At 36.5% G+C, this 24,393-nt stretch overlaps 1 protein-coding gene across 4 annotated transcripts in view; it reads left to right on the top strand.

Moving 5' to 3' along the window:
* Nucleotides 1-24,393, top strand: part of SENP7 (SUMO specific peptidase 7) — a 163,121-nt gene that overhangs the window by 67,975 nt on the left and 70,753 nt on the right. The gene's annotated exons all lie outside the window — the stretch shown is intronic.

The following is a 24,393-nucleotide window of genomic DNA, read 5'->3' as shown; positions in this document are numbered from 1 at the left end:
TGCTCGTAATATGTTCTTGTAATTTTATTTCTTTTGTGGTGGTTGTGATCTCTCCTCTTTCATTCATGATTTTATTAATTTGGGTCCTTTCTCTTTTTGATAAGTCTGGCCAGGGGTTTATCAGTCTTATTAATTCTTTCAGCGAACCAGCTCTTAGTTTTATTGATTTGTTCTCACTGTGCTTTTGGTTTCTATTTCATTGATTTCTGCTCTGGTATTTATTATTTCTCTTCTCCTGCTGGGTTTAGGCTTTCTTTGCTGTTTTTTTCCAGCTCCTTTAGGTATAGGGTTAGGTTGTATACTTGAGACCTTTCTTGTTTCTTGAGAAAGGCTTGTATTGCTATTAACTTTCCTCTCAGGACCACCTTTGCTGCATCCCAATGATTTTGAAGAGTTGTGTTTTCATTTTCATTTGTTTCCATTAATTTTTTTCAATTATTATTTAATTTCCTGCTTGGCCCATTCATTTTTCAGTAGGATGTGCTTTAGCCTCCATGTTTCTGAGCTCTTTCCAACTTTCTTCTTGTGGTTGAATGCTAGGTTCAAAGTACTGTGGTATGGAAATATGCAAGGAATGATCCCAGTCTTTTGGTACTGGGTGAGACCTGATTTGTGACCCAGGATGTGACCTATTTTGGAGATTGTTCCATGTGCCTAGAGAAGAATGTGTATTATATTGCTCTGGGATGGAATGTTCAGTATATATGATGTCCATCTGGTCCAGTGTGTCATTTAAAGCCTTTATTTCCTTGTTGATCTTTTGCTTAGATGATTTGTCCAGTTCATTGAGGGGGGTGTTAAAGTCTCCTGCTATTACGGTTGATGTGTTTCTTTGATTTTGTTATTAATTGGTTTATAAAATTGGATGCTCCCATGTTAGGGGCATAGATGTTTAAAATTGTTAGATCTTCTTGTTGGATAGACCCTTTAAATAGGATATAGTGTTCTTCATTTCTTATTATGGTCTTTGGCTTAAAATCTAATTTGTCTGATATAAGGATTGCCACCCCAGGTTTCTTTTGATGTCCATTAGCATGGTAAATTGTTTTCCACCTCCTCACTTTAAATCTGGAGGTGTCTTTGGGTCTAAAATGAGTTTCTTGCAGACACCATATCAATGTATATATATATTTTTTAATCCATCCTGATACCCTGTGTCTTTTGATTGGGACATTTAGCCCATTTACATTCAGGATAACTATCGAAAGATATGAATTTAGGGATGCCTGGGTGGCTCAGTGGGTTAAGCTTCTGCCTTCAGCTCAGGTCATGATCCCGGGATCCTGGGATTGAGCCCTGCATCAGGCTCTCTGCTCAGCAGGGAGCCTACTTCCTCCCCTCTCTCTGCCTGTCTCTCTGCCTGCTTGTGATCTCTCTCTCTGTCAAATAAGTTAATAAAATATTAAAAAAAGGAAAGATGAATTTAGTGCCATTGTATTGCCTGTAAGGTGACTGTTACTGTATATTGTCTCCGTTCGTTTCTGGTTTGTTACTTTTAGGCTCTTTATTTGCATAGAGGACCCTTTTCAATATTTCCTGTAGGGATGGTTTGGTGTTTGCAAATTCTTTTAGTTTTTGTTTGTCCTGCAAGCTTTTTATCTCTCTTTCTATTTTCAGTGACAGTGTAGCTGGATATAGTATTCATGGCTGCATATTTTTCTCATTTAGTGCTCTGAATATATCATGCCAGTCCTTTCTGGCCTGCCAGGTCTCTGTGGATAGGTCTGCTGCCAATCTGTATTTCTGCCATTGTATGTTACAGACCTCATGTTCTGCTGCTTTCAGGATTTTCTCTTTGTCACTGAGAGTCTCTGTCTTTCATGAGACTTGTAAGTTCTACTATTAGAAGATGGGGTGTGGATCTATTCTTACTGATTTTGAGAGGGGTTCTCTGTGCCTCCTGGATTTTGATGCTTGTTCCCTTTGACAAATTACAGAAATTCTCTGTTATAACCAGATTGGAAGAGACTCGAAGCTGGGAGAAGAAATGAGGAAAAAAAAAAAATTAAACTGGTGAATAGAACAGAGCCACACACTTGATTTTGGTTGTATTTTTGTCTGTTAGAAGAAACTGCCTCCCAAAATTTTAAAAGAAAGAAAAAAAAATATATATATATATATAAATAAAGGTAAACACAATGAAGGTTTGGGGTATGATTGTAAAGATGTAAATTAAAAAAAAGATTCTAAAAAAGGAGTTCATAAGGCAAGAGTGTGGTTGAAAAAAAGAAAGGGGAAGAGAAAAAGAAACAATGTGACCAGGCTGGCAAATAGAACACAGCCATGTGCTAGATTTAGAGTATATTTTGATCTGTTAGACGAAACTGTATCCTGAAATTTTAAAGAAAGAAAAACCTGTATGTATACAAAAAATAAGTTTAAATGCAATGGACAGAATATGACTATGACAATGCAAAGTAAAAAAGATTTTTAAAAAAGTATTGATATGATATAATAGTAAAAATGTTAAAATAGGAAAGAGGAAAAATTGATAAGAAATAGAATAAGAAAAAAATAAACTTTAAAAAATTTAACTTCGACAGACTATAGAATCATGGAAAAAAAGCCATGAACTCTATGTATTGTATTTTCCTCTTCAGGAGTTCCGCAGTTCTCATTGATAGTCAACTTGGTCTTGGCTGGATGGTGTTGCTAATCTTCTAGGGAAGGGCCCTGTTGCAGTGATTCTCAAAGATCTTTCCCCGAGGGGGAATTGTGCCACCCTTGCTGGGGGCCAGGCTAATCTGCTTGTTTTGCTCCTGGTAGCTTTTTTTCCTGAACACTTTCTGTACCGCTTTGGAGAATGGCAATGAAAATCATGGCCTCCCACTCTCTGGCCTGGATGTGCAGAGACCATAGGGCCCTATTCCTCAATGCGCCCTCAGAGAAAAGCAGTCAATCCGTCCCATCTCCCTGGTCTGCTGCCGCACTCTGTGCTCTTCCAGCTTGTAGCCCTCTGTTTTTATCTGTGGCGCACAGCCCTGTTTGGAGTCTCCAAACCCAGCAGATTCCTGCGGTACAGTCCCCGCCGTTCCTCCCGAAGGAGGAAGGAGGGGGTCTTTCCGAATCTGCCACTCGTTGGGTCCCTGCTTGAAGAGCAGTGGCATGACTGTGACTTGGGTCATGGTATAAGGTAACCCTGAGCTGAGAGTGCACTCCTTGGCTGCGTCTCTGTAGCCAGATTCCTTGTTCCAATACCTGGGATCTCTGCCACACTCAGATACCCCCAGTCTTTCTGTGACCCCATGGGTCCTGAGACCATACTGTCCCCATGAGGGCTCCACCTCCTGCTTAGCCTCTGGAGCAATGTCCCTCAGTGGAGCTGACTTCTAAATGTTTTGATTTTGTGTTCCGTTGCTCTCTTACTTGCCAGGAGGCCACTGCCCCCTATTCCCCAGGTCTATCTTCCCATCACTTCAGATTCACTACTCTGCACGTCGTACTTTCTGGAAAGTGGTGGATTTTATGTTCCTAGATTTGTTGATCTTTTTCTCTTATATCTCCTATTGAGTTTGTAGGTGTGAAGAATGGTTTGATAACTATCTAGCTGAACTCCTGGGACCTGATGATATTTTAGTTTCCTACTCCTCTGCCATCTTGCTTCCTCCCACCTTAAATTCCCTTCTTAATTCCTCTTATATAGCTATTTTCTTTGTGGTTACCATGAGCGCTACATTTAGCATTATCAAGTTGTAGTACTCTAGTTTGAATCTATGTGTTTCACTTGAATAATATGTAAAAACTAACATGTAAAACATGTAAAAAATTTCTTAAAGTTTTATCTCCTCTTTTAATTTTTGATTTCAAAAAATGACATCTTTATATATATTTTATCCTCAAAACCAGAAACTAATAATTATTTTAAATGCATTTTTCTTTATATTATGTAAGGAACAAAATATGCAGTTATAAACCAAAATTGGAATAATAGTAGCATTTAGACTAATTTTTTTAAAAATATATTAGTCATTTAAATCATATGGAAAGCAAAAAGTGTCATTTCAAACCAAAGTTAGACAGTTGCTCATATATTTACTTTTACTGAGATTTTTATTTCCTCATATGGTATTGAGTTACTCTGTAGCTTTTTGTTTCTTCTTACAGGATTTCCTTGAGCATTTCTTGCAAGGCAGTCCTTATGGTAACCAACTAGCAGCTTTTGTTTGGGCATGTCTTAATATCTCTCTACTCTTGAAGCACAGTTTTACTTAATATAAGATTGTTGGTTGATGGGGTTTTTTTCTTTTAGAACTTTGAATATGTCAGTCCACAGCCTTCTAGCCTCCAGAATTTTTGATGAGAAATTTTCCTGTCTTTTTGAACATTTCTCATATGTGACAAATCACTTTTTTCTTGCTGCTTTCAAGAGTCTCTGTCTTTCATGAATTTGATTATAATGTATCTCAGAGTGATAAACAATAAAACAATAGAAAATAAAATAAAAATAAATAAAATTTTTTATTTGTAAATAAAACCTTCATTTAGTAATTAAATAATTAAATAATTAAAAATTACTAAATAAAAATTCATTGAATTATTTTAAATTGAATATGCCCTTTGATTTATTTTTTATTTTTAAATTTATTATTATTATTATTTGACATTTAAATTGCTCTTTATTTCTTTGTGTAGATCCATGCTTCCATCTGTTATCATTTTACTTCTGCCTAAACAACTTTTTTTTTATTTAAAAAATTTTTTTTTCTTCAATTTATTTATTTTCAGAAAAACAGTATTCATTATTTTTTTCACCACACCCAGTGCTCCATGCAGTCCATGCCCTCTATAATACCCACCACCTGGTACCCCAACCTCCCACCCCCCCCCCCGCCACTTCAAACCCCTCAGATTGTTTATCAGAGTCCATAGTCTCTCATGGTTCATCTCCCCTTCCAATTTACCCAAATTCCCTTCTCCTCTCTAACGCCCCTTGTCCTCCATGCTATTTGTTATGCTCCACAAATAAGTGAAACCATATGATAATTGACTCTCTCTGCTTGACTTATTTCACTCAGCATAATCTCTTCCAGTCCCGTCCATGTTGCTACAAAAGTTGGGTATTCATCCTTTCTGATGGAGGCATAATACTCCATAGTGTATATGGACCACATCTTCCTTATCCATTCATCCGTTGAAGGGCATCTTGGTTCTTTCCATAGTTTGGCGACCGTGGCCATTGCTGCTATAAACATTGGGGTACAGATGGCCCTTCTTTTCACGACATCTGTGTCTTTGGGGTAAATACCCAGGAGTGCAATTGCAGGGTCATAGGGAAGCTCTATTTTTAATTTCTTGAGGAATCTCCACACTGTTCTCCAAAGAGGCTGCACCAACTTGCATTCTCACCAACAGTGTAAGAGGGTTCCCGTTTCTCCACATCCTCTCCAACACATGTTGTTTCCTGTTTTGTTAATTTTGGCCATTCTAACTGGTGTAAGGTGATATCTTAATGTGGTTTTAAGATTTTATTTATTTATTTGTCAGAGAGAGAGGGAGAGAGAGCGAGCACAGGCAGACAGAGGCAGGAAGAGAGGCAGGCAGAGGCAGAGGGAGAAGCAGGCTCCCTGCCGAGTAAGGAGCCCGATGTGGGACTCGATCCCAGGACACTGGGATCATGACCTGAGCAGAAGGCAGCTGCTTAACCAACTGAGCCACCCAGGTGTCCCTCAATGTGGTTTTAATTTGAATCTCCCTGAGGGCTAATGATGATGAACATTTTTTCATGTGTCTGATAGCCATTTGTATGTCTTGATTGGAGAAGTGTCTGTTCATATCTTCTGCCCATTTTTGATGTGTTTGCCTGTTTCGTGTGTGTTGAGTTTGAGGAGTTCATTATAGATCCTGGATATCAACCTTTTGTCTGTACTGTCATTTGCAAATATCTTCTCCCATTCCGTGGGTTGCCTCTTTGTTTTTTTGACTGTTTTCTTTGCTGTGCAGAAGCTTTTGATTTTGATGAAGTCCCAAAAGTTTATTTTCGCTTTTGTTTCCTTTGCATTTGGAGACGTATCTTGAAAGAAGCTGCTGTGGCTGATATCAAAGAGATTACTGCCTATGTTCTCCTCTAGGATTCTGATGGATTCCTGTCTCACGTTGAGGTCTTTTATCCATTTTGAGTTTATCTTTGTGTACGGTGTAAGAGAATGGTCGAGTTTCATTCTTCTACATATAGCTGTCCAGTTTTCCCAGCACCATTTATTGAAGAGACTGTCTTTTTTCCACTATATATTTTTTCCTGTTTTGTCGAAGATTAATTGACCATAGAGTTGAGGGTCCATATCTGGGCTCTCTACTGTGTTCCACTGGTCTATGTGTCTGTTTTTATGCCAGTACCATGCTGTCTTGGTGATCACAGCTTTGTAATAAAGCTGGAAATCAGGTAACGTGATGCCGCCAGCTTTATTTTTGTTTTTCAACATTTCCTTAGCGATTCGGGGTCTCTTCTGATTCCATACAAATTTTAGGATTATTTGCTCCAGCTCTTTGAAGAATGCTGGTGGAATTTGGATCGGAATGGCATTTTTTAAGATTTTTATTTATTAATTTGACAGACAGAGATCACAAGTAGGCAGAGATATAGGCAGAGAGTGAGGAGGAAGCTGGCTCCCTGCTGAGCCACGAGCCCAATGTGGGGCTCGATCCCAGGACCCTGGGATCATGACCTGAGGCGAAGACAGAGGCTTTAACCCACTGAGCCACCCAGGCGCCCCTGCCCTTTGATTATTTATGTGTCCTTGGCTAATACAGTCCCAGGCACAGATAATATTGTCAGCCATCCCATGTTTTTCAAGGGCAAGTGATACAACCTCTAAGCCTTAGTTGCTTATATATTAAGTTAGGAGTACAGGTATCCTTCCATGTTTGCTGATTCTTCTGCCTGCTCAAATCTACTTTTGAATCCCTCTAGTGAATATTTCATTTTAATTATTGTGCTTTTAGTTTCGGAATTTTGTTGGTTTACTTTTAGGTATTCAATCTCTTTGTTGATCTTTCCATTTTTTGTCCATAAATCACTTCCTTGACTTTTCTCAGATTTTTAAAAAATTCTTTGATCATCTCCAAGACATTTGTTTTAAAGACTTTGTTTAGTAGATTTACCATCAGGTCTTATTCAGGGACAGCTTTATTGATTAATTTTTTTTCCTTTGGATAGGTCATACTTTCTGATTTTTGTTGAAAACTGGGCATTTGTATCTAATAATGTGATAATTTTGGAAATCAAGTTCTCTCCCTTCTCCAGAGTTTGCTGTTTTGTTTTTTATTATGTTTGTTTTTTATTGTTGTAGGCTGTCTCTTTGACAAAGTTAATTGTGTGCTATAAATTCAAGGTTTTTTGAGGTCTTACTTGAGCCTATGACTTTCCCTGTGTATATGTGGTAACTTTGTAATTTCATCCTTTTATTCATTTACTTTTGAATGGGTAGTCTTTAATGTCTGTCTCCCAAACAGGGAAGAGGCGAAAAATGAAGAGAGAAATAAAGGGACATTATTTTTTAAGTTCTCTGAAGTCACTTTTCTGGAAAGGGTGGGGCTTGTTTCAGTTTGGTAAGGTGCAACGGTTTGGAGATAACCATCACTACAATATTTTTCAGTATTGTCTTTGTGAACCTTGTAGATCAGCTAGTTAGAGTTTTCTGGGTGGTGGAGGTAGTTACAAAAAAAAAAGAAAAGGGCAAAGGCAAAAAGGAAGGGGAAAACTGGAGACCTACTATCTTGTTTGTCTTTGTCTTTTACAGAGTAAGATCACATTCCTGAACAATAGATAGGCAATTGTAAAAGGTGACATTTTGAGAATAAGAAAAAGCTCTTGGAAATTACAAATAAGATTGAAGTAATAAAGAATACCTAGTAGAAGATAAAGCTAAAAATTTCACCTGTTAAATAGATTAGGTAGAGATAGTAGAAAAGATAAGAAAAGTAGTGAATCAAACTGGTACAACATGTAAATAATAGGAATATCAAATAGAGAAAATAAAGGGAAGGATTTATCAAGAAAATATTAAAAGACCTCCCCAACATCTGAAAAATAAGTTTCCAGTTTGAAAAGCCGTAATGAATGTTACCACTATGTCGAGGGAGAAGAAAATGGAAAAAGAGAAACCTTAACTAATGCACATAATGAGATTTCATAATATCAGAGATAAAGAAGAAATCTTAACAGCTTTCAGAGACCAAAAAAAAAAAAAGTCACTTACAAGGATTAAGAATTATAATGGCATTGAAATTCTTAGCTGCTCTGGGTGGTAGAATATTACGAAGCTATATCTTCAGAATTCAAAGAGAAAATTATTTCCTGTCTATTGTTCTATACTCAACTCATCAAGTCTAAGAGTAGATTCAATATGTTTTTTAGACACAGACGTTCTCAAAAAAAATCACTTGCCATATACACTTTCTTAGGAAACTCCTTTATCTTTTGTGATATGCTTCACTAAAATGAGCATGTAAAAGGACAGATCTCTCTCTCTCTCTATATATATATATTTTTTTTTTCCTCCCCTCCCCCAGAGGGCCAGGTAGTAAATAATTCAGGCTGTGTGAGTCACAGTCTCTGTCCCATATTCTCTTAGAGATGTTACGCTACCTGATTTTTGGTTTTATTGAGAGGATTTTATTAATTATTATCAGTGAAACTTAAATGATATTACATGGAAAAGTAAGTAAATTGACTGTATAAAAATTTAAGTAATTTACTCCTTGAAAAACAAAACATTGTTTAGGATAAGAAATGCAACTGCAGTGGATATGTGGTTCAGCTTTGAAGAATATTCATATTAGGATTAACACTGCAGGTTGAAACATAATTTCTTATGTAAGTATAATGGGAATTTACTGGATGTAAGGGTGCGTATTGGAACAAAGATTGTAATAAAATGCTCATGTTCTATCAGTGGATTTTGTTTAAAAGAAAAAAATCAGTGTTAGTAATTAGTAGGAAAATAGTAGAAAGTTTTAAAAATGGTTTCATTGGGGAGTAGAGAAGCTTGGAGAAGTGGGTTGTTTGAACATGAATTCAGTAAACTTGTCATTCATGTGAAGGAAATCAAGTCAACAGGTTAGAAAACTCTGTTTAGGGGACTTAATGAAGGTATTTTAGGCTAATTGAAATCTGAGATTTATTTCCTCAGTGACATATCTGGGATTATCTAGTACTTTCTTATATTTAAATTACATAACGTATTATATATGTAGCACTTTTTGGGGAGAAAGAAAATAATAGTTACGAGTATAAGTAAAGCAGCACCTGGATTACAAGGCAGTAAAAGCCAGACTTGAATGATCTTCTTTTACTTGGGATATTCAGGGAAGGCAGTAATTTTGTAATTAATATATGTAAATACATTTTTTTTCCCTACACAGATAACTGCTGTGGTACCATGTGAAAGATAGGAGGACTTCCCCTGAAAAATAAAATGACCCATGATTGAAAAATAAAGGAATAATTACAAGAGAAGGAAAGGGACAATTGTAATAGGGAGAACACACTGACCATAGATCTTTAAGTATCTCAAAAGTTAGCCAGAAAAAGGCTTTTCTTTTTTCTATTTTTATTTATTATTTTTTTAAAAGATTTTATTTATTTATTTGACAGACAAAGATCACAAGTGCAGAGAGGCAGGCAGAGAGAGAGGGGAAAGCAGGCTCCCTGCCAAGCAGAGAGCCCGATGTGGGGCTCGATCCCTGGACCCTGGGATCATGACCTGAGCTGAAGACAGAGGCTTTAACCCACTGAGCCACCCAGGCACCCAAAGGCTTTTCTTTTTTAGGGAGAAGTAAACAAGGCTTGAAATACTGGATTTGGGGAAGTAGAAATGAGCAACCATTGGGATGGTATAATAGATAAAAAAATGTTTTAGCTTGAGGTCAGTTCTATTCTAGGCGGGGGTTGTATGCTGGCTCAGGCTGAGAGGAGGTCAAAATTCATAGGTCTGGGGCAAAATTGACAGCTTTAACCACAGTTTGGTTAACAAGAATTATGTTCCTATAGATCAGTAGAGACACGCAATTCAGTAAATCGTGTATGAAGTTTAGGGGAGGAAAAAATTCCTGTAGCAACTTAGATTCAGTGCCTAGGCCTGTAAATAAACTGAGAAAAGACAGATTAATGGGGGGGGGGGACAAGGATACCTGGTTGGCTCAATTAAGCATCTGACTTTGGTTTAAGTCATGATCTCAGCATCCTGGGATTGAGTCCCACATTGGGCTCCCTGCTCTATGGTGAGCCTGCTTCTCCCTCTGCCTGCTGCTCCCCCTGCTTGTGCTTATGTATTCTCTCTCTAACAAATAAATGAATCAAATCTTTAAAAAAAATGGGAGAGAAACAGAGTTTATTAACATATGCATCACTATACATGTGGAAGAACTCAATGATTAAATCATGGGGCGGGGAGGTCAGAATTTGAGGTTTATTTTTTATTTTTTAAAAGATTTTATTCATTTATTTTGCAGAGAGAACACAAGCAGGGGGAGCGGCAGCCAGAGGGAATGGGAGAAGCAGGCTCTCAGCAAAGCAGGGAGCCAAGTACGGGACTCATCCCAGGACTCTAGGATCATGACCTGAGATAAAGACAGACACTTAACAGTCTGAGCCACTCAGGTACCCCAGAAGTTGACATTTATATAATGTCTTAACAAAGAACAGTAGGGGGACGCCTAGGTGGCTCAGTTGGTTAAGTGTCTGCCTTTGGCTCAGGTTATGATCCCAGAGTCTTGGGATCGAGTTCTGCATTGGACTCCTTGCTCAGCAGAGTCTGCTTCTCCCTCTGCCTGCTGTTCCCCCTGCTTGTGCTCTCTCGGTCTCTGGCAAATACATAAATAAAATCTTTAAAAAACAAAAGTAGGACAAAGTAAAAAGGGTTTAGGCTTTTAGGGGCTGCAAGCCCATACGTAAAATAAAATGGGAAGTAAATATATGGGGGAAACAAATGGAAGATAAAGGTTATGTGGTAAGGTTTGTTATGTGGATAGTTCTTGGTATCTGTTTCTGGGCTGGTCAGAATCTAGAATTGTGTCTTGGTGAGTAAGAATTCTGCCTTTCCTGGTACAGGAAAGGGAGATACCTTAATAAATTATGCCCTGTTTCTAGGCAAGTAGAGGGATGGTAGAGAGCTTTTCTTTATTATTTTTTTCCCAGTGTTCACACTATAAGTGTAGTCACCATACAATGTTATTACATCATTACTTACTGTGCTGTTTAGGTTGTATTTTCTTCTTTGGGCTTATTTATTTTATAACTGAAGTTTGTACCTCTTAAACCACTTCATTTGTTTCGCTCATCCTCCCATCCCACCGCCCCCATGACAGCCACCAGTTTGTTCTTTGTATTTTAGAGTCTGTTGATTTTGTTTTTTAGATTCAGTATGTAGGTGAAATCATATAGTATTGGTCTGTCTTTGACTTATTTCATGTAGCATAATACACTAGGTTAATCCATAATTGTTGCACATAGCAAGATCTCATTCTTCTATGGCTGAGTAATATTCTGTTGCATACACACACACACACACACACACACACACACATACCCCACATTTTCTTTGTCCATTCATCTATTGGTGAATACATAAATTGCTATCATATCTTGGGTTTTGTAAATAGTGCTGCAATAAACATAGGAGTGCATATATCTTTTCAAATTCATTTCCTTTGGGGAAGTACCCAGTGGTAGAATTACTGGATCATATGGTATTTTTATTTTTAATTTTTTGAGGACCCTCCATACTGTTTTCCGCAGTGGTTGCAATAATATCCATTCCTATGAACAGTGCACAAGGGTTCCCTTTTCTCTACATCTTCACCAACACTTATTACTTGTTTTTTTGTTATTAGCCATTCTGACTGGTGTGGGGTGGTTTCATTGTGGTTTTGATTCATATTTCTCTAATGATTTTTTAAAAAGATTTATTTATTTGACAGACAGAGATCACAAGTAGGCAGAAAGGCAGGCAGAGAGAGAGGGGGAAGCAGGCTCCCTGCTGTGCAGATCCCGATGCAGGGCTAGATCCCAGGACCCGGAGATTATGACCTGAGCCAAAGGCAGAGGCTTAACCCATTGAGACACCCAGGCTTACCATGCATTTCTCTAATGATTAGTGATGTTGAGTATCTCTGCGTATGTTTGCCACCTGTATGGCTCTTAGGAAAAAGTCTATTTAGGTCCTCTGCCCATTTGAAAAAAAATTATTTATTTGAGAAAGAGAACATGTGCAAGGGGAGGGGCAGAGGGAGAGGGACAAGAGACTCCCTGATGAGTGGGGATCCTGACATGGGGCTTGATCCCAGGACCCTGAGATCATAATCTGAGCCCAAGTCAGATGCTTAACCAACTGAGCTACCCAAGTGCCCCTTTTGCTCTTTTTAAAATTGGATATTTTCGTGTGTTGAGTTATATGACCCAATGTTAACTCCTTATCAGATATATCATTTGCAAATATCTTCTTGCATTAAGTAGATTGCCTTTTTATTTTGTAGATGGTTTTCTTTGTTGTGCAAAAGCTTTGTATTTTGGCATAGTCCTAGTTGTTTATTTTTGCTTTTGTTTTCCTTGCCTGAGGAGACATATCCATAAATAGGTTGCTAAGACCAATGTCCAAAATATTATTGCCTATGTTTTCTTGCAGGTGTTTTATGGTTTCAGGTCTCACGTTTAGATTTTTAATCCACTTAGAGTTTATTTTTGTGTGTGGTGTAAGAAAATGTGCAGTTTCCTCAGAGCCATTTAGTCCAAAGGCTTTTTTCCCCATTGTGTATTCTTGTTTCCTTTGTCATAGATTAATCGAACATAGAGGCATGGATATGTTTCTAGGATCTATATGCTGTTTCATGAATCTGTGTGTCTGTTTTTGTGCCAGCACCATATTGTTTTGATTATTGTGTCTTTGTGTAATATATCCTGAAATCTGAGATTGTAATACTCCAGCTGTGTTCTTTCTCAAAGTCGGTTTGTCTATTAGAGATTTTTTGTACTTCTATATAAATTTTGGGACTATTTGTTCCAGTTCTGTGAAAAATATTATTGTTTTTTGATAGGTATGCATTGGATCTTCAGATTTCTTTGGGTAGCATGGACAATTTAACAATATTAATTCTTCCAATCTGTGAGCCTGGTGTATCTTTCCATTTGTTTGTGTCATCTTCAATTTCTTTCATCAGTATCTTACAGTTTGCAAAGTAGAGGTCTTTCACCTACTTGGTTGAGTTTATTCCTAGGTATTTAATTCTTTTTGGTGTAATTAGAAATGGGATTGTTTTCTTAATTTCTCTTTTGCTACTTTGTTATTAATGTATAGAAACACAACAGATTTCTGTGTGTTGATTTTTGTATTCTGCAACTTGACTGAATTTATTTATCAATTCTAATAGTTTTTTAATGGAGTCTTTAGGGTTTTCTATATATAATTTCATTACCTTCAAATAATGACAGTTTAACTTCTTCCGTACCAATTTGGATGCCTTTTATTTCTTCTCTGATTGTTGCAGCTAGGACTTGCAGTACTGTGTTAAATAAAAGCAGTGTGAGTGGGCATTCTTATCGTATTCCTAATTTTACAGGAAAAAAATAATAGTTTTTCACCATTGAATATGATGTTAGCTGTGGGTTTTTTATATATGGTCTTTAATATGTTGAAGTATGTTTTTTCTATACCAATTTTGTTGAGAGTTTTTATTTTGAATAGGTGTTGTATTTGTCAAATGCTTTTTCTGCACCTATTGAGCTGATCATATGGTTTTTGTTTTCCTCTTATAATACTTGTTTTCCCTTATAATACTTTTAGATAACAGGCTTGAGCAATGGAAACTTGATTAAGGCAAAGGGGCCCATCGTGACCCCCAACCCCTTGGCTGAATGTAGACAAGCCCATCACTTGACCCACCTCAAAATATCAGTAGGCCTTAACTAGCCAGTGGGCTACTTAAAACCAGACACAGGTAACAAAAAGAGGAAAATTCCATATATCTCATACATTCCACCTTTATTTATTTTATATATATATATATATATATATATATATATATATATATATATTTTAAGATTTTTTTTCTTATCTGTTTGAGAGAGAGAAAGTCCAAGAGAAAGAGAGTACAAATGTGAGGAGGGGCAGAGGGAGAAGCTCACACCCCACCAGTCAGGGACTCCCAGTGCGGGCCTTAATCCCAAGATTCCAGGATCATGACCTGAGTGAAAGGTAGATGCCCAACTGATTGAGCCACCCACACACCCCACTTTCTGCCTTTAAATACAGTCTTCTCTCACTGTCTCATTGCAGATAGTCTCTGATTTGCTGTCCTGTTTGTGACTCCCTTGTTTTGTATTTAATAAACATCTCTTGCCTTTGTTTTGCCTCAGGTGAATCCCTTCACTGCCTGTGCCACCAGTTTCCACCCATGTGGGTTGCCACACATTTGGGGGCTCCCATTCGATTGGGAGAGATACCACAGTAATGTGATGTGTCACATTGATGGGTTTGCAATTATTGAACCTTCCGAGCATCCCTGGAATAAATTCTACTTGAATAGTGAATGATCCTTTTAGTGCATTGTCAAATGCCATTTTTTAATATTTTGTTGAGCATTTTTGTATCTGTGTTCATCACAGATCTTGGCCTTTCTTTTTTTGCAATGTCTTTGTCTAGTTTTGGTATCAGCGTAATTCAGAGAGGTTTTCTCCTATCTGCTCCTTCTCAGTTGTCTTTGGTTAAAGTGATCTTTATGCTAGGTGTTTGCTCTATTCTCCAACGTTATGAGTTTGTTATCAAGTATTACAGTAGGTCTAGGACCGTAACACATTAAATGAGACAATTTAAATCATATCTCTAGTAATTCCTAATAAGACATATGACACATTAGAATTATTTTATTATTTTAGATCTGTCTCAATGGTTGTGTTGATTTTGATGTCATCTGAAAAGGTGTGGGGCCTGGAACAGTGGTTCTGTCTGGATTCCTTTCTTCTGTTAACGTTACTATGCAAGTAAGACCAGTTATAGTTTGTAGCACCTTGGACAAAATGGAAGTGCAGGGTCCCTTGTTTAAAAAAAAAAAAATGGAAAAAATGCAATTAAATAAAGGTACTTATGAAGTGTTTTTACTCACAACACTTCTTACACCAAAATGCATGTGTTTTTTCCAGTACCATTTCCCAACTTTCCAGGTATAGCTGGATGTAGTGCTCTTCAGTTCTGACACTCTGTGGTGAATTAGCATCAGATCTCACAATTTAAGGGCTCAGTCCCACAAGACTGCATTTATTTCATATGCCGGCGAAAGTCTCAGGTTGTCCCTGGTATTTCTCACTGGCTGGCTATAAATTGGGCATTTCCATGACTTCCTTTTCAGGTTTGATAATTTATTAGAATGGCTCACAAAACTCAAGACATTTTATTTACATTTATAGGTTTATTATAAAGGATACAATACAAGAACAGCCAAACAGAAGAGTTCTCAGGCAGCTCTCTCATCTCTTCTACCATGTGAGAGAGGGGGTGTGGAGCTTCCATGACCTTTTTGGGGATGTTACCTCCCTTTGCACCTTGATGTATTTACCAGAGGATAAAAGACCAAATATATATTTCCCATTATATCATAGTGCTAAACTATAAAACATTTTTCTTTCTTTCATTGTCTCTTTCTCAACTTACCATGGTGTATTTTATTTATATCTGTGTTGTTCTAAGTAAAGAAAAAGAAAAATATTAAATTATTATGATGAATCTTGCTGTTCACCTTTATACTGTTTAATTCTTTTTAAAATATGGATATGAGCATCGAACTAGTATGCACAATTACTGAAATTGTACAATTTATATTTCATAGTTTATATGGATATAAACTGTGAAAATATCTATATAAATATATATATGTATTGTTCTTATCAGAAGAGTAGAAATACTGCACAAAACTAAACTTAGCAGCTTTTTATCACTTTTTGATACATCTACATTCTACCAAAACTTTCTATTTTTGGCATAATAATGTATAAAGAATGAATGAAAGTAAAAAAGGAACTAAGAGTTGCCCTATCATTCCTTTTCCTGCTGTGTCATCATTTTCAGTGTAAGTGTTTGGCTAACACAGGGAATTAACCGAAGTAAGAAAGGATACAATAGGGCGCCTTAGTTATTTGTGTTTCTTAGATGCCATTCTTCTTTTTTTTTTTTTTTTCTCTTGGAGCCATTTTATTAGACTGAATGAAAAAATGTGGCCTCAGGACTTTTAGTGCCTCTGTTTACCTTTTCTCACTTTGAATATCATGGAACTCCCACATATGTTGAATCCAACAGAATTTTTTGCTCATGGACATCTAAAATATTATATGTGAATGGAGTAGCTAGGAAAGGTTGGACATGCCTGTGGTGAATATTTTCTCTGTTCATGTGCATGCATTATTGTTTTGTGACTTTCACTTACAAAATACAGGTATGAACATAAAATTATTAAGAATTTCAAGATAGCAACAGCAGAGCTTTAAAACAAGCATGGCGTATGTATGCTGTGCAGGTTGCATGTCTGTGAAGCTGGTGCTAGATGCAAGTGAAATAAGATGGAACTGTTTACTAAGAGCAGCCTCCGGGAAAAAAGAATTGTCATTAATAGGTGATAAAGAAGCTTAAAGTATTGCTGAAATTAAGTATATGTTATGGATTGAATGTTTGTGTCTATATTAAAATCCTAATCCTTATCACTAGTGTAATGGTGTTAGGAAATGGGAGGCCTTTGGGAGGTGATTTGGTGATGAGGGTGGAGCTCTCATGAATAGGAGACCCCAGGCAGCTCTTTCATCTCTTCTACCATGTGAAGATGTAGTGGGAAGATGGCCACCTGTGAACCATGAAGCTTTTACCACAAATCGAACCTGCTGGTGCCTTAATCTTGGACTCCCTACCCTCCAGAACTGTGAGAAATACTTGTTTGTTGTTAAGCCACCCAGTCTATGATATTTTTGTTAAAGGAGCTGGAATGGACTAAGACAGTAAGAAAGGGGAATATGGAAAAGACATGCAATTTATTGTGGTAACTATCTGGATTATGGATTAAAATTATTCAGTCGGTTGTACTTTCCTCAAAGTCCAAATCAGTGTAGTCCTATGTGTATATTAAGTACCAGTGTTTTAATTTCAAAGTATCAGCTTAAATACTTTTCTCCTTTAAAAGGTGCTTCCTAAGGCACTTGGGCAATTGCCAGGTAACAAATTCATACACTGGAAAGGTGGATTCCAAGTTATACTGTGGTGATGATGATTCTTTAGAGCCCCTGAACTTACTCTAATGAGTTTTTCAATCCAAATTTTAGCAAAGTATACTTGTATAAATTAATAAAAATTTACTCATTTGATTCATTTAATTTGGCTTTGATGAGGAAAACCAAATAGGTAGATTCATTTTCTAAAGACAATATAAATATTTTTGTATGTTCTTAATGACTTTTATTGTTTGTTTATTTATTTATTTATTTATTTTTAAAATTTTTTTTTATTTTTTATAAACATATATTTTTATCCCCAGGGGTACAAGTCTGTGAATCGCCAGGTATACACACTTCACAGCACTCACCATAGCACATACCCTCCCCAGTGTCCATAACCCCCCCACCCCCAACAACCGTCAGTTTGTTTTGTGAGATTAAGAATTTAAAATGAACCTTTTTTTTAAGATCAGAAACATAAGATAAATAATATTGAACATCTTTGCATATACATATTGGCCATTCATGTCTTTTTCTTGTGAAGTATTCAAATATTTTGTCCATGTAGAGAAAAAGCCTTTTTCTCTACCCTTCTCAGTTCTCTGACGCCTTGCAAATTAGACTAACAAAATATAGATTTATTAGACAAACATAGAGTTTACTACCACATGGAATGTGCATCTATGAAGGAGAAATGCTGTGATGAGTAACTCAAAGGGGTAATTACAACTTGGGCTTATGTAGCGTCTAACAATGAATAATAAATTTCTGGAAAAGTGAGAAGACAAAAAAGTTTAAAGACTTCCAAGAAAGGCAAACGGTGGGAAAGTAAAAATATGAAGGAAGCTAATGGAAAATAAGGTTTAGGCTTGTTATATAGATTCTATCTCTGAGCTTTTAAGAATTTCTAGTGATGAATAGTCTAAGCCTGCGTTGTGGAGGATGGACAAAGATTTTTTATTTTTTGGCATTTGCTGTTTCTCAGTTGTCTTCAGTTCAAAACAGTCCCTGTGCCAAAGTGACATTTTTTGGGGTGGCATATTCTTATTTCCTACAGCCACTGTTTTTGAAGGATAAGAAATGCTCTCAATTAAATTATGAAAAGAGAAATTAAAACACTGCTTTTATTCTGGCTAGTTTCCAGAACCAAAAAATAGGACTCCAAGTTTTGGGGAATGATTATTTTTTCTGATTTCTCAATTTTTTTTAGCCCAATTATATAGCTAACTCATATATTCATTGAGTAAACTGCTTTTGTTAAAAATTATAATTAAAAATTTTGAATTAAAAAGATTTTATTTATTTATTTGAGAGAGAGAGAGAGTGAGCAGGAGTGGAGGAGAGGGGTGGAGAGAAAGGGAGGACACGGGCTCCATCCTAGGACCCTGTGATCATGACCTGAGCTGATATCAGATGTTTAACTGATTGAGCCACCCAGGCGGCCTTTCTGCCCTGCCACCCGAACACAAAATTTATACTTTTTAAGAAAACCTAGTGTATGTGTTTTGTTCATAGGCCAAAAAAAAAAAAATTCCTGCTATAGTTATGTTATTTTCCTACAATTAGAAGTTTTCAAATATATAAATAGTACTCTAGAAAAATTATAGTTATTTTTATTTCTACGTGTAATATTTTTGAGACTCTGAGTACATACATCAGTGATTATTTCCCCTGTAAATGAAATTAGATTTGATCCTTGAGCAATGTAGGGTTTAGTCATGCCAACTCCCTTGCTCAGTCGAAAATCTGCATTTAACTTCCATTTTTAATTTTTTTATTATGTTATGTTAGTCACCATACAGTACATCACTAGTTTTTGATGTAGTGTTCCATTGCATTTAACTTTGGACTTCAAAATTGAACTACTCATAGCCAATTGTTGACCAAAAACATAAATAGTTAACATATATTTTGTATGATCTATGTATTATATACTGTATTCTTTTTTTTTTAAAGATTTTATTTATTTATTTGACAGAGAGATCACAAGCAGACAGAGAGGCAGGCAGACAGAGAGAAAGAGGGGAAACAAGCTCCCTGCTGAGCAGAGAGCCCGATGCAGGGCTCCATCCCAGGACGCTGGGATCATGACCTGAGCCGAAAGCAGAGGCTTTAACCCACTGAGCCACCCAGGCACCCGTGTGTACTGTATTCTTAAAGTAACCTTGAGAAAAGACAGTGTTACTAAAATCATAAGGAAAGGAAGAATACAATTACAGTACTATACTATATTCATCCAAAAAAAATCCTCATATAAGTGGGCCAGCGCAATTCAAACCCATGTTGTTCAAAAGTCAATTGTAAATTAATAGTATCATGGTTGACAGCTTAGAGAGGGGTATTTCGTAAATAGATAACTGGGTGCTTTTAAAAAGCCTAGGCAAGTACTTTAGCAGGAATGTGATATACAATGTTGGGTTAGATGGAGTTCTCTGTTTAGGTGTTCTCTATTCTTTATTTATACTGTAAAATGTAATGCACCTACCAAAAAGAAATAAAAGGTAAACAATAAATTATTTATTATAATTTAAAAATTTTTTTATAAGGCAAATATACTTTGGTAACCACCACACAGAATAGAAAACTACCCCAGAAGTTCTCTCGTGTCTTTGCAGTTACAACTCCTTTTCTGTCCTTTAACTTGCAAGGATGCCCGGGTGGCTCAGTCAGTTAAGCGTCTGCTTCAGCTCAGGTCATGATCCCAGTGTCCTGGGATTGAGTCCCCTGTTGGGCTCCTTTCTCAGTGGGGAGCCTACTTCTCCCTTTGCCTGCTGCTCCTCCTGCTTGTGCTCTCTCTGACAAATAAATAAAATCTTAAAAAAAGTTTCTCTTGACTTTCTTACTTTTTATTGGCATAGTATTTCTACTTAAGTGGTTTCTAAAATACAAAGTTTAGGTTTTATTTTGCATGATTTGAATGTTGTTCTTCACTCTTAATTTCTTTTCCAATATCCATAGAAATTTTATGGCATTTAAATGTAGAAATTAAACATTTTTTCCTTAATATTTTGGGGAAAAAAGAAAATATTAAGGTAAAAATGTTTAACTAAAAAAAAATTGTTCTGACTCATGCTTTAGGATGTTACTAGTCAGCCAAATTACAATCACAACAAAACCAAATATATAAACATAAAATAAATATTTTCCCCAGAGGGGCTTTGCCCTACCTTGGGCTCTGCACTCAGCAGGAGGCCACTTGAGGTCCTCCCTCCCTCACCCTCTGTTCCTCCCACTCTCTCTCTTTCTCTCATAAATAAATCTTAAAAAAAAAAAAAACAAGAAAACAAATGAAGACAAGGAGAAAAAAAACACAGAGATAGCTTAAAGTAGAAGATTAATGAGTATCATTTGCTAAAGTGGCTTTATCCTGGTTTACTTAACCATTCTGCTGTTTCTGAGCATTGAATGTTGATTTTAGTTCACTGCTTTTATAAATTATACCATGAAGAATACTCTGTGCATAAACTTTTCCCATTTTTCATACTTTTCTTAGTATAGGATTCCAGACATGGGATTATTTTGTCAAGAGTGTTATAAACACTCATATAAATCCCTCATCTAGATTCACCAATTCTTAACTTTTATCCACACTTGCCTTCTTTTAGCCTTTCCATATATGTATGTAATTGCATACATATTTTTAAGAAATATAATACACATTTTTCCTAGAACCATTTGGAAGTAGCAGACATAGCATTTCAACCTGTGTTTCCTAAGAACAAGGACATTTTCTTACACATTACCACAATATATTATGAAGAAATTTAATAGTAATTTCATTTGTAATCTAATGTAGAGTGTAGAATTAATCAGAATTCCCTAAATGTCCCCACAATGTCTTTTTTATTACTTCAAAAAATTTATTACTGTTTTTTTTAGAGAGGGAAAGAGAGGGGTGGGAGGAAGGGGAGAGGGAGAGAGGGAGAGAGAGAATCTTAAGCAGCACGGAGATTCCATGCTCAGTGTGGAGCACAATGTGGGGCTCAATCTCACAACCCTGAGATCATGACCTGAGCTGAAATGAAGAGTTGAACGCTTAACCAACTGAGCCACACAGGCACCCCTATTTTATTACTTTTTAAATACAGGATCAAGTTGAAGTTTGTGCATCGTGTATTTTGGTTCTTAAGTCTCATTGGCCTCTTAATCTTAGAATACCACTGTCTGTCTTTTTTATTAAAAATCCTGACACTTTTTTGAAGAGTTTAAGCAGTTGTCTTATATAATGTGCTATATTTTAGACTTTTATGATTCATTTGGGTTTGTCCTCATGGTTTAGATTCACCTTACATTTTTTGATGAGAATACTTCACAGCTGATGTCATTTGCTTATTGCAGCGTATCAGAGGACACATAAGGTTTGCTTGTCCACCTGTTGGTGATTCTACATTTGATCATTGGTTAAGGTGGTGGCTGATGGAATCTCTCTATTATAAAGGTGCCTTTGTCTTTTGTAGTTAATAATCACCTGTGAACCTAATTATCTTTTTTGCATTGGGCTTACACTATGGTGGCTGAGCAGTTGTGGAAAATAAATCACAAAACAGTATATTTGTGACATTGTAAATTCATGGTTATTAATCTCACTGGATGCCTAAACTGCAAGATAATCCTACTGTGTTTTTCTAATCAGCTTGTATTTTCCCTCTCCACAGTGATGATTTGAAATCTTTCTCTTCCCAAGCCTTTGTTCCTTTACTTTTCCTATCACTTTGAAAAGGTGATCTTGGTTCCTTTTAATTCCTGGAAGAAGGAAAGGGGTGCCTTTTCTTCCATCGTAAACTGTCATAGTGGAGCAGTTAGGAGTGCTGGCAGTAGAGTTGAGAGTGTATGGTTTTCGATCCCACTTTCACTATTTACATTTTACTTTGGGCTTAATTATTAATCATTCTATATTAGTCTTAATTGCAGAAGAATTACCATTGTACCCCATAGAGTAGTTGTGAGGTGTAAATGAAGTAACTCATTATAAAATGGTTAGCATAGTGCATGGTATATAGTGCATGTTAAAAAAATATTAGCTCTTATATAATTTCTTGAGAAATTTACTGTGTTAATTATTCTGTCTCTTTTTATCTTCAGCCTCTCCTATTCTGTTGACCTCTTCCCTAGGTACTTAAATTTACACAGATGTCTTCTGTCTTAAGCTAACTAACTAATGAACCAATGACTAAGAAAACTTTTCCCACGTCTTTGCTTGTCCTCAGCTCTTGTTCTGTATCCCCCTTTCAGTCTTATGTCAACTGCCTACATTTGCTGTTCCCCTTTCCTCCTTTTCCATTTACTCATTCCACTGTGTTCTGGTTTCTGCTCCCACCATTCCACTAAACTGCCCCTGATAAAGTCATTGTTACCCCTCTAAATTCATTTTTATAACTCTTAAACTTAGTGCTTCCATTTCATTCTTAATAAGAGATCAGAGTGATCTTTTAATAATGCAAGCTGTGAGCCCATCATTCTCTTGTTAAAACTAGTGAATTTCTATTGTTCTTGACATAAAATCTCAAATCATTGATATAGTTATCAGTCTTGCCTCACTGTCCATCCCTGTCTTGTACAATTTCCTCTTCAGTCTGAGCAGTTGAGCCAGGTAAGTCTGATTTTCTTCAATTAGCTTTACTCATATCAGAGCATTTGCATTTTGTCCTCCTTTTGGACTTCTCTATAGAGATGAGTGACACTCATTCCACCTGTTTCTTTTGGATAGTGACTAGCTTCAACTCAAAGGTCATATTCCAGGTAAAACCTCCCCTGACCTAATTCAGAATAAGTACAGTATCTATACTTCAACTTCATATCATTTATCATACTTGTAATTAAGTAATTAATTGGGTAATTCTTCTCTGGAATATAAGCTCCATGAAGGCAGGCACTGTAACCATCTTGTTTATTGCTGAATCTGTAGATTCTGCTTGTACAGTTGTTTGACTAGAAGGTACTTGGTAAGTATTTGTTGAATGAAGAATGAATTATTAGTATTTATTCATAGACATGACACTCATCTCTTTATTATTTAATGATAATTCTAAAACCTGTAGATTAAAAAACAATTTTTTTAACTCAAAATATTTGGAGTTTCAGTGCATTCTATGAAGGTTTCCCTGAAAACTTATACTGGTCTTCCAAACTGTCTGAAGATAGCCCAAAGTGGCAGCTACAAACAAGTGATCTCTTTGAAACCTAGTTTATCTTTTATTTATTTTTTTTAAGTAAACTCTAGGCCCAGTGTGGGACTTGAACTCATGACCCCGAAGTTGGGAATCACATGCTTTACCAACTGAGCCAGCCAGGCACCCCAAGATCTGTTTTATCTTTAAAATATATGAGCACTTTGCTTTGTTTCTTAATATTATTATTATTATTATTGTTGTTGTTATTTTTAATGATTTTTAAGTAATCTCTACACTCAGTGGGCCTCAAACTTACAACCCCAAGATCATGTCACATATTCCACTAGCTGAGCCAGCCAGGCACTCCAGTTTTTTAATATTCTTACATTTGTTAAAGAAACAATGCCTAAAATGGGTTCTGGGGAATAGAATAGACACTCTTATGATTAAACATTTCCAATTCTCTTAGACATTTCTTTCTTTTTTTTTTTTTAAGGTTTTATTTATTTGACAGAGAGAGAGAGAGAGAGCACAAGCAGGTGGAGTGGCAGGCAGAGGGAAAGGGAGAAGCAGGCTTCCTGCTCAGGAGCCTGATGTGGGGCTCTATCTGAGGATCCGGGATCATGACCTGAACTGAAGGCAGATGCCCAACCGACTGAGCCACCCCAAGCCCGCTTTCAGACATTTCTCATTTGATGTTGTTTTGAGTCCATTTGGTAGCCTGTCCACACTACTGCAAGAACTATTCTCTTATTATTAGCAAAAGATATATTGAATGGAGTAATGGCCAAAATGTAATGAGGCAAAAAGCTGAAGCTCCTTGCATTTATCAGTTATACCTTTGAAAAGGGTATAGGTACAGTAAAAGCAAATGTTTTAAATTGACTTATTTGTTGAAATAAGGTAAAATTAAGCTTGTATCTTAAGACTATGAAGACATAAGACTAGACTTAAGACTATAGACAATATAGTATTTCACCGTTAGTTTTAGAGATTTCATTTATTTTTAGAGAGAGAGTGTGAGCGCATCAGAGCAGGGTGAGGGGCAGAGGGAGAGTGCCAGAATCTCAAACAGACTCTCACTGAATGAGGAGCCCCATG

Source organism: Neovison vison, chromosome 6 (genome assembly GCF_020171115.1).
Source record: "Neovison vison isolate M4711 chromosome 6, ASM_NN_V1, whole genome shotgun sequence".
Classification (NCBI taxonomy): domain Eukaryota; kingdom Metazoa; phylum Chordata; class Mammalia; order Carnivora; family Mustelidae; genus Neogale; species Neogale vison.
Note: the sequence above shows the minus strand (reverse complement) of the source record. Positions and strands in the feature narration are given on the sequence as shown.